Source organism: Zea mays, chromosome 3 (assembly GCF_902167145.1).
Source record: "Zea mays cultivar B73 chromosome 3, Zm-B73-REFERENCE-NAM-5.0, whole genome shotgun sequence".
Lineage (NCBI taxonomy): Eukaryota > Viridiplantae > Streptophyta > Magnoliopsida > Poales > Poaceae > Zea > Zea mays.
This window is the reverse complement of record NC_050098.1, coordinates 213,601,308-213,611,317: the sequence shown is the minus strand read 5'-3', so window position 1 is coordinate 213,611,317 and position 10,010 is coordinate 213,601,308. Positions and strand designations below refer to the sequence as shown.

At 44.9% G+C, this 10,010-nt stretch overlaps 1 pseudogene across 1 annotated transcript; it reads right to left on the bottom strand.

The window, feature by feature from the left end:
- Positions 1-2,124: 2,124 nt before the first annotated feature.
- Positions 2,125-2,788, bottom strand: LOC100277124 (uncharacterized; annotated as a pseudogene). The gene has a single exon (NR_157059.1). The product of NR_157059.1 is annotated as an uncharacterized protein (transcript).
- Positions 2,789-10,010: the final 7,222 nt, after the last annotated feature.

The following is a 10,010-nucleotide window of genomic DNA, read 5'->3' as shown; positions in this document are numbered from 1 at the left end:
TTCACTGTCGCTGCTGTGTCCTTTTGCAGAATTGCTGTAGCACTAGTGCCGATTAATCCTTCTTGAACGGATGTACTGCGAGGCCACTGATCACTCAATTCACGTGCCGAGCGTCGTCACACACGAGTTGGAAAGACCAAGCTAGGAAGCTTACAAGGACGTACTACGCGGGAGGGGGGAGGCTGCTGGAGGTGGAGTGCATATAGTGACATGCATGCATGCATGCAGGCTATGCAGTCAGATGTAGCCATGCACTGTAATGCAAAGTATGCATGCTCTCTTGCTGTACCTTACCTCTCCAGCCTGTGGCCGGCCGGGCCGATAGCCTCAGGCCCCAGCAGGCAGGCAGGCAGGCAGAAGCACAGGGTGAGGGTAGGGCAGTGGCCAGTGAGTGCTGCCAATGCCCAGTGCCATGCGACGCCAATCGAAAGCAAAGGCATAAAGGCAAGGCAGGCAGGCAGGCAGCCTCCCCCGGCCCATAAATGAGGAGAGCAACAGTGTCGTTGCATGCATTCGACCCTGCACGTCCGCTGAATATTCCCTGGCGCGGAGCATTAACAGCCAGAGCTTTGAATGGAGTGGACAAGCAGCCCCGCGCCCCGGTCGGCGGCCCCCAGCAGTACGACTACCACCGCTGCCTGCCTGCCTGTGTGCTGCACTGGTGCACCGTCGTGCACCCTAGCCATTCTGCTGCAGGCCGGGATAGATGCATTGCAAAGACCACACCGCATCGATCGGCATGCGTGCATCCATCCAGTGGGACTATCGGAGCACCAGCAGAGGGCAGAGGTGCTGCGCTGCCGCTACACAAGCTAGGAGGAGAGAGAGAGAGAGAGAGAGAGAGAGAGAGAGAGAGAGAGAGAGAGAGAAGAGAAGAGAGGGAGGGAGGGAGGGAGGGAGAGGGAGAGAGAGAGAGAGGGGGGGGGGGGGGGGGGGGGGGTAACCGGGTAAACATGCGTGCGTGCATGTGATGGTAAACAGTTCTACATGCCATCAATGCCCCCTGGATCATCTAGAAAGCAGCAAGAGCTGCCATGCCTTGCATGTGTGCTTGATCTGTGCAAGCCCAGCCGGATCCTCTCCGTCCCGTCACATCTTTATCTTGTTCCAGCGCGGTACCGGCAGCCGGCAATAACGGCAGTCGGCAGGGCTCGATTCGATTCAGTACATTCCTTCTCATGTGCGGGGTTACAAGGGATATATCTCTAACGCCAATTATTGAGGTGTGCATTAAACACACCACCGTCGATCTGCATATGAGGCTGCATCTGGGATGTCCACATACATTACTCCTGCACCGAGTGATGATGAAGCCGTAGGTGGGGGAAGGGATGCATGGAGAATTTGGCATGTAGCATCATTGCACTCTTTCTCATTGTTATTTTGATAACCGGCAAGGACAGAGAGCTGCTGGCAGGTAAACTACTCGCCGATGTGTTACTATTAGGGGTGGTATGTAATGGCCCACGATCTAAATGTTTCTTCTCGTTTTGTTAGAGCCTTAAATTAATTTTAGTTCAAAAAAATGAATAGAAACAGAGTTTGATCCTAATCCGATCCGATCATTATATTTTATAGTGTAACATTTAGAGCTCATTGTCAGCCCTATATACCATACATATTCAGTAACATGATGTAGTTTATACACAAATACGGAAAATATTAATGCTCTCTCGGATTGCAAATCTATAGGTGAGCACTAGGATTAATATAAGAAGATAGGGAGAAGGTGAAATGTCCGCGCTACTTTCAGACAGTTTCTATTCTATTCGGCAGATCGTGCATATGACCGTGTAAAACACTGTTTTGCAGTATAGATTAACATAGTAGAGTTTAAAATAGGAGATATGAATGAGTAAGTCGTTGAAGATAGCATTATACACCCAAAAGGCACTAAATTATAAGGGGAAACAAACATAGATGCACTTTTGAGTTCCAGCGCTAAACACCAATACATGTAGTGGATACGAGCAGAAGTAGTAGCTAGAGAAATAATAGAGTAGAATATAAGAAGGCAAGGATGAAAACAGTCAAACACAGAGATTAATTACACATGACAAAGTGTAAGTGATGCATTCCAGGGCTTAAGGCTTTAGTCTTCCTCCTCAACTGCTTACACATATATAAATATATCATATATAGATATATACTAGAAATACTGCTCGAGAAGACTGTTGGGAACGATGCCCAAACATCACAGAACGAGCTCTCCACACCAAAGGATGCGTCACTTACAGCTTCTTAAATCTTAATACCAGAGGGGGAAAAAAGGCAGGAAATATGAAACAGAAACAAGAGAGCTAGCAATGAAATAAAACACAATATTCCAGGATCGTCGGACGAAGTACGTACTAACAACAGAACTAAGAATAATCTAAGAATAATCTAAGGTACCTAGCAAGAGAGACATGTATATATCTCGGACCATGACGCCTCAATTCCCCACGTACGCGCTCACACCCACCACCTCTGCCGCCTCCATGCATCTCCATGCTCCGCGCGCACAGCTCGCAGCAAAGCATGCAACAGCGTATGTAGTGGTGCGAGAGGGCTCAACGCGAGCTGCTCGCCGGCCGGCCGCCTCGCCTGTCTGTGAGGCTTGTTCGCTTCGTCGTCTGCTCCCTTGGACGCCCAAATGGCGCCCAGGCTGCAACTGGAGCAGCGGCAGTGCGACAGGTGACGGCGCTCAACTCCATTGGGACGGAGACGAGGACGACGAGAGCAAGAAGAAGAGGCATTTATTTTCTTGAGTAGCTCTCTAGTTTAGTGTGAGTGTGACGAGTAGAAGAAGACAATAGAGGGAAGGGTTGGTGTTTTTATACTACACACAAGCAGAAGAAGAGAGATAGAAAGCGAGACGTGCTACAGGTAGCAGTTGAGGAAGACTGCGCCTTTCCGAGCAGGAGCAGTCGCAAAATTCATTCGTTCGTTCTACTGTGGCGTTGCACAGTGTTACACGGAGCAGCAGAAGAAGAGAGAGAGAGAGAGAGAGAGAGAGAGAGAGAGAGAGAGAGAGAGAGAGAGAGAGAGAGAGAGGGGTGCATTGTCTTGTCTTGGCCCTTGCGCGCGCACACAGAATCCAAGATACATTTTAAATTTCCCCTCTAGGCTCTACTACGTACTACGCTGATTCTGCATGGTATACACCTGTAGTGCATATATGTACGTTTGTGTACTACTCCAGTGTTTCACAGAATTGCTGCATATATATACTGCTCTCTTTCTTCTTCTTCTTTTCCTTCAGTAACCGGCCGTTGGCGTTTCTGCAGTCGTCTAGCTACGAGAACCGAGGGACAAAATGGAACAAGATGAGGGTTTTTGGAATGTTGCAGCGAGTGTGTGCAGGATTGCAGGCCCACAGACTGATGGGATCGACTTTCACGGAGGGGGTGCCGGGGTGGTGGGGACTGCTGAGGCATGTTTGCGTGGGGAAAAATGCAAGACGTACGCGCGCATCTCGACACGAGCTCCGAGACACCTTGGGGTCAGCGAAAAAAATACTGCTTCATTCACACAATGGCCATACTCACCGGTCACCAACCCGTTTTGCAGCATGCATGTACTTACACACGGGGGCATTTGGTTCCTCTTTTTTAGATAGTGTATAATATATCCGGCTTTCACCTCGCCAAGAGAATAGAGCTAAATTATTATAAGATCCGTAGCACATCCGTCTGCTCCGAAGAGGAGGAACAAACCTTCCACTCTACCAACAACGAAACAAAAGGATAGGTGGTTTGGTTACAACACAATCCTATTTGTAAACCTCCATCTAGTACGGGCGTAATTCTCCATTTCCACCATCTCTAATCGACGACAGACTGCCTTTAGTTATCAGTTTCCGCTTGGCTTTTCTGCAACATGGCCTAGAACCTAAGCCAGTATATTCCCCTGAAGAGCACCTGTATGAAAGTTAGCAAAGGAACATTACCAAAAACTAAATCATTCCTACTAATCCAGATAGCCCAGAATAGAATTGAAACACATGTAATTATCAGCTTTCTAGTTATAGAGTCCACACCTAGAAGCCAGTTCCCGAAAACATGGCGGATTGACTGAGGTGGTCTCAACCCAAAACACCAGAAAATGAGTCGCCATATATTGTTGGCAAAATGACATTGAAATAGTAAGTGTTGAATCGTTTCATCACTATCACAAAACACACATTTTTCTTCGGGTCAGTTGGAAACATGCCACTCAAAATTTTGAAAAAAATGGAAACTAGTTCATTTTCATGCCACTCCATGGCATCAAAATGAACTGGTCGTCCAATTTTGTAAAAATTGAGTGGCATGTATACAACTAATCCTTCTTCAATGGCAATTTTAATTTCCATAGAACTTTGTGATGGAAGATATAACCATTGCTAATCATAGCCCTATACATCGATTGAACAGTAAATTGCCCCGACAGAGTTAAATTCCAACTAAAGTAATCCTTCTCAGTATTTAATCGAACATGTACAAGACGGGGAACAAGGTTATGCCATAAAACTAAGTTATGTCCCACCAAAGCTCTCTGGAAAGATACATTCGGCGGGACTGAACTAAAGACGCTAGCCACTGTGGCACTTTTCTATCGAACTATTTGGTATAAGGATGGGTATTGCACCATGAGGAGTTGGTCACCTAACCATTTATCTTTCCAAAACCTGATTTATTCACCATTTTAAGGTTAAAACACCTAGGCCGAAGAAAACATCCTTAACTCTCATGAGTCTAGACCAAAAGTGTGAATCTCCTGGCTTATGCAAAACTTTAGATAGAGCATATTTCTTTAGCTATTTTTTGCGTAACAGATTCTGCCACATGCCATTCTCATTAATCAGTTTGAAAAGCAACTTTCTTAGCAAACATTTATTTTGCATGTCAATATTTTGAATCCCTAAACCCTCGATATCCTTTGGTTGGCAAAGAATGTTCCATTTAGCAAGCCTATATTTCCTCTTGTGGGATTCGCCTTGCCAAAATAACCTAGATCGAAAGTAGTATATTCTCTCCAGAACTTCCCTAGGGACTTAAAAAATGACAACATAAACATAGCCAAGCTCGTAAGAACAGAACTAATCAACACTAGTTGACCACCCACTGACACAAGTTTTCCTTTCCAACTATTTAGTTTCTTCTCAAACTTATCTTCAAAGATTTTCCAAATGCTATTTCTAAGCTTCCTAAAATGCATAGGGATCCCAAGATATCTGAAAGGGTATTCCCCACTTCTGCATCGAAACAAATTAATATATTGAACCTCATCGTCTCTGGCTTGACCAAAATAGAATAACTCACTTTTGTGATAATTAATACTTAGGCCTAAAACTTGCTCAAAAGCACATAAAGAAAATTTTATGTTTTCTACTTTTTTCCAAATTGTGGTCCATAAAGATCAGAGTGTCGTCCGCATATTGTAAAATGGATGGCACACCATCAATTAAATGAGGAATAAGACCATCAACATGGCCATCGTCTCTTGCCCAATTAACTAAAATGGCTAGCATATCTACTACAATATTGAAAAGAATTAGAGTCAGGAGTCTCCTTTACGTAAAACTTTTTTTATCTGAAAATTATCCCCCACCTGATCATTGACTTTTATCCCCGCATGAGCATGCTTCCCCTTATCCATAACATTATATAATACACCAGTTTGCAAAAACCATCCAACCAAATCAGCACCACACTCATAACCTCCACTAAATTCACCAAACAAATTGTACCCAGACTTAACACACCATTAAATCAATGGTTCAGATCGCTGGATAATCATATCTCTCCTTTACTCACTCAAATTCAATAAACAATATTATTTGGATCATTCATCATCCCTCCATAACCCGTCCTCTGCGACCCACGCCCCACTAGCCTCCCCTCCACTTGCGCTGCCACCGACGTCGTCGACCCCTCTTCTCCCCTCCGCGAGATCGTAGCGTTAGTACGAGATATATGCTAGTTAAAATTTAATCAGTGTCAAATCGAACAATTAAATATCAATTATGAGTATTAAATACATGTTTAATTAGACTCAATAAAATTGTCTTTAGCCTTCATTTATGTAATTAGTTTTATAATTAAACTATATTTAATACTCGTAATTGTCATTTCACATTCGATGTGACATGAACTAAACTATAATTTGGTGGAACCAAACACGTAATATTACAGCTCCTACCGGTATAACATACAATACAATACATAGCGTCATGTGGAAAATTTGACCACGCATGACACGAAGGAAAACAAATGAGAGGGGTCTAGATTTGCCACAAGTGACTGCATTGTTCGGCTCTCTCCGTGTGTTTCAGCCCCTTTGATGTACACTATTTGCTATACATGCAAATTGGATATCGCAGGGTGAGCTAGCTAAGTATTATCCTAATCCTTTTAGTGTCCAAACTATTTTATCTTCTCGGGTATCCTCAAGGTTTAGTTGGGCTGCTCAAGGTTTAGCTGGACTTCCTGAATTGCGTTCCAGAGACTGAAAAATTCTTCTCAATCGGCTATGATCTAGGTTATAGGTAATGTCTCTAATACACAGGATGGTGTCTCTTACTATTCTATGTTTATTTTTGTTGTGCCTACATAGGCGGGGGAGAAAGGTAAGCTAGGGTTGCGCGCTCAAGCCAACTGGTGCTCTGTCCTAATATATGATATCTAGCCTTGCGTCCCTCGTACAAATGATGTTGGCCCTTTAATCTCTCTTCCTCATATGTTGTAATCAATTTGTAACCCCTCTCGGGGATGATGTTGGTCGATTTGGACCATCATGCAATATAATCTCGGGTGGGGATCCTCTCCCCCTCCGTTGCCATTCAAAAAAGTTGGGACCAGGTTGTGAATATGCTTTGATAGTTGAGAATAGCAAGTGTCCTCGTGATCAACTTCCCCAAAAGAATGTGTAGGATGATGGCAGGGCTAACTTGGAAACTCAAATTCTCTTAGACCTTGTTCCATTAAGAGGCGATTGAATGTGATTGAAGTGGATTAAATTCTTTTCTAATCAAAATTTAATAGAAAGGGATTTAATCCCCCTCAACCGCCTCTAATTCCCTTGCAACTGAACAAAGCCTTAATCATTGGAGGAAATTGAGGGGAGAGTGAAAGTCGCCTAGAGGGGGGTGGATAGGCAAAAGCTGAAATTTATACTTTAAACACACTACAAGTCGGGGTTAGGGTTAGAATAAAATCCGAGTCCGAGAGAGAGGGGAAAACAAATCAACCAAGAAAGTAAAGCGGATGACACGGTGATTTGTTTTACCGAGGTTCGATTCTAAAGAACCTAGTCCCCGTTGAGGTGGTCACAAAGACCGGGTCTTTTTCAACCCTTTCCCTCTCTCAAACGGTCACCTAGACCGAGTGAGGCTTCTTCCTTAATCTCACGGGTCACTTAGACCCCACAAGGACCACCACACAATTGGTGTCTCTTGCCTCACTTACAAAGCTTGAGAGTAAGAAGTGAGAAAGAAAAGAAAGCCAAGCCAAGCAAACAAGAGCAACAAGAAACACAAGTGATCCTATCACAAGTCCTAATGCACTAGAATTGAATTGGGGACTTTGATCGGATCGATGGCTTTGATTTGTGTCTTGGAGTGTTGCACTTTGCTCTTGTATTGAATGGAGAGTGATGAATGCTTGGATAGTTGGAGTGGAGGTGGTTGGGGGTATTTATAGGCCCCAACCACAAACAACCGTTGGTGAGGGGCAGCTGTCGATGGGCGCACCGGACAGTCCGGTGCGCCAGCCACGTCACCCAACCGTTAGGGTTCGACCGTTGGAGCTTTGTCTTCTAACGGCACCAGACAGTCCGGTGCCACACCGGACAGGTACTGTTCACTGTCCGGTGCGCCTCTGGCGGCTGCTCTGACTTCTGCGCAAACTGTCCGCGCACTGTAGCGTTTGCAGGTGTCCGTTGCAGTCGACCGTTGCGCTGTTAGTCGTTGCTCCGCTGATGCATTGGACAGTCCGGTGGCACACCAGACAATCTGGTGAATTATAGCGGAGTGGCGCTGGAGAAAGCCGAAGGTGGCTAGTTCAGAGTTGTACGGTCCTGGTGCACCGGACACTGTCCGGTGGCACACTGGACAGTCCGGTGCGCCAGACCAGGGCACACTTGGGTTTCTTTGCTCCTTTATTTTTAAACCCTAACTTGATCTTTTTATTGGTTTATGTTGAACCTTTATGCACCTGTAGAATATATAATATAGAGCAAACTAGCTAGTCCAATTATTTGTGTTGGGCATTTAACCACCAAATTATTTATAGGAAAAGGTTAAACCCTATTTCCCTTTTAGAGATGGTATACTAATTTCTTCCCCAAACCCCTCCAACGTATAAGGGCTTGTTTGGTTGCATGGTGATTGGAGGGGATTGATAGCATACAATCTTTTGCTAGTAAATGACTGGCAAGGGATTATATGCCGACTAGCAAGATATTATATGTCCCACAATCCCCTCCATTCCCCATGTAACTAAATAAGCCCTAAGGATTTGGGTTTCCAAACTAGTCCTAAGGTTGTAGCCATCTCTATCTTTAGGATGAGAACAATAAATGGCCCATTTAGGATCCTCTTTGGTGACGATTTATCATATAACTACGTTTAATATAAAACTATAATTCAAATAAAAACCGTCGATAGTGGGTCATTCAACGCGGAACTAGAACTAGCCTAGCCTAGCTTAGCTGGAAAGCGTAAACTCGTCTACACATGCCTCGCCACAACAGATGTAGTTAACAATAACTAACATCGTGTTAGGTTTGAGGAATGGGTTAACAATAACTAACATCGTGTTAGGTTTGAGGAATGGGGTAGTCCACCATCTTCTCACTCCTCACTTTTTTATTTGGTTTGCGGAATGAAATGCCTTGATCCATCACCATTTCACTTCTTATAGGCCAATAATTAGTAATAATACGATGACTGAGTTCATTCCACTAAATTTGGTGAATGGACTTATGATGCACCACCTCATCTAAAATGGATTGATTCTTTAAACCAAACATCCAATAAATGATGCGTGCACTATCCTGCGAGACAACCAGAGAACACTTAACCTTAGCAGAATTATCAACTCGCTAATGCAGCCAATTGACAACATTAGGGCTTTTTATTTGAGCTAGTAGGTAGTAGGGTTCACCGAACCGTTTGGCTACAAAAAACCACCCACAACCAGTAACAGTAAATCACCGGTTTACCGGTAAAACAAGTCGGTTTGTCGAGGTAAATTCAAACTTTTTTTGTCTCGGTAAACCGATGAAAAACCAATGGTAAAGCGGCAAAAACCGCCGGTTTTCGCCAAAAATACCTGGTTTTTATGCTCTCTACATAAAAAACGAAAAAAAAATGACAGGGTTTATGTGTATTTTGCTTAATTCATGTTGCATAGTAAATATTAATTGATCCACACAACATATATTCGCTGAAATGACATACAACAAATATAAATTATCACAAACTCCAATTTTTATGCAACAAACAACCAGCGAACTTCGCAATACTCAAAAATACAAGTTCTTTTACATTTCTCCAACAACACTGTCGGTACCCTTAATCAGGGGTACCCCTTACTACGATATGAAGACGCGGTGCCCATACGACGTTCCCTAGCCACGCGGTGAACAACGCTCGACCCCACCACGTGGGCCGCTCAAGGGGCACCGTGTGGCGAGGGAAGGTGATACATCCCAGGATGTACCAGTTGAACCGGACCTCCGCGAAGGGCACCGGACCCCTGTACGCGCAACCCGGACCCCCGATTACGGCCCAGGACTCCCAAGTAAGCATGTCAGGTCCCTTGGATGGGGTCCAGATCCCTCCGAGTAAGGTCCGGGCCACAACGAGGTCCCAGGACAGGGGAAACCCCGGCATAAGCAAGGGTCCAGTACTGCCACGCGTCCGGGCCTTACCCTGCACGCATGCGCTCCCCGCTCAGGCGGAGACCCAATGCGGCCACGTGGCTTGTAGCCCGTGACATAAGCCAGCGGGCGGAGCCTGACGTAAGGCCTCTAGGCCGCGTGGT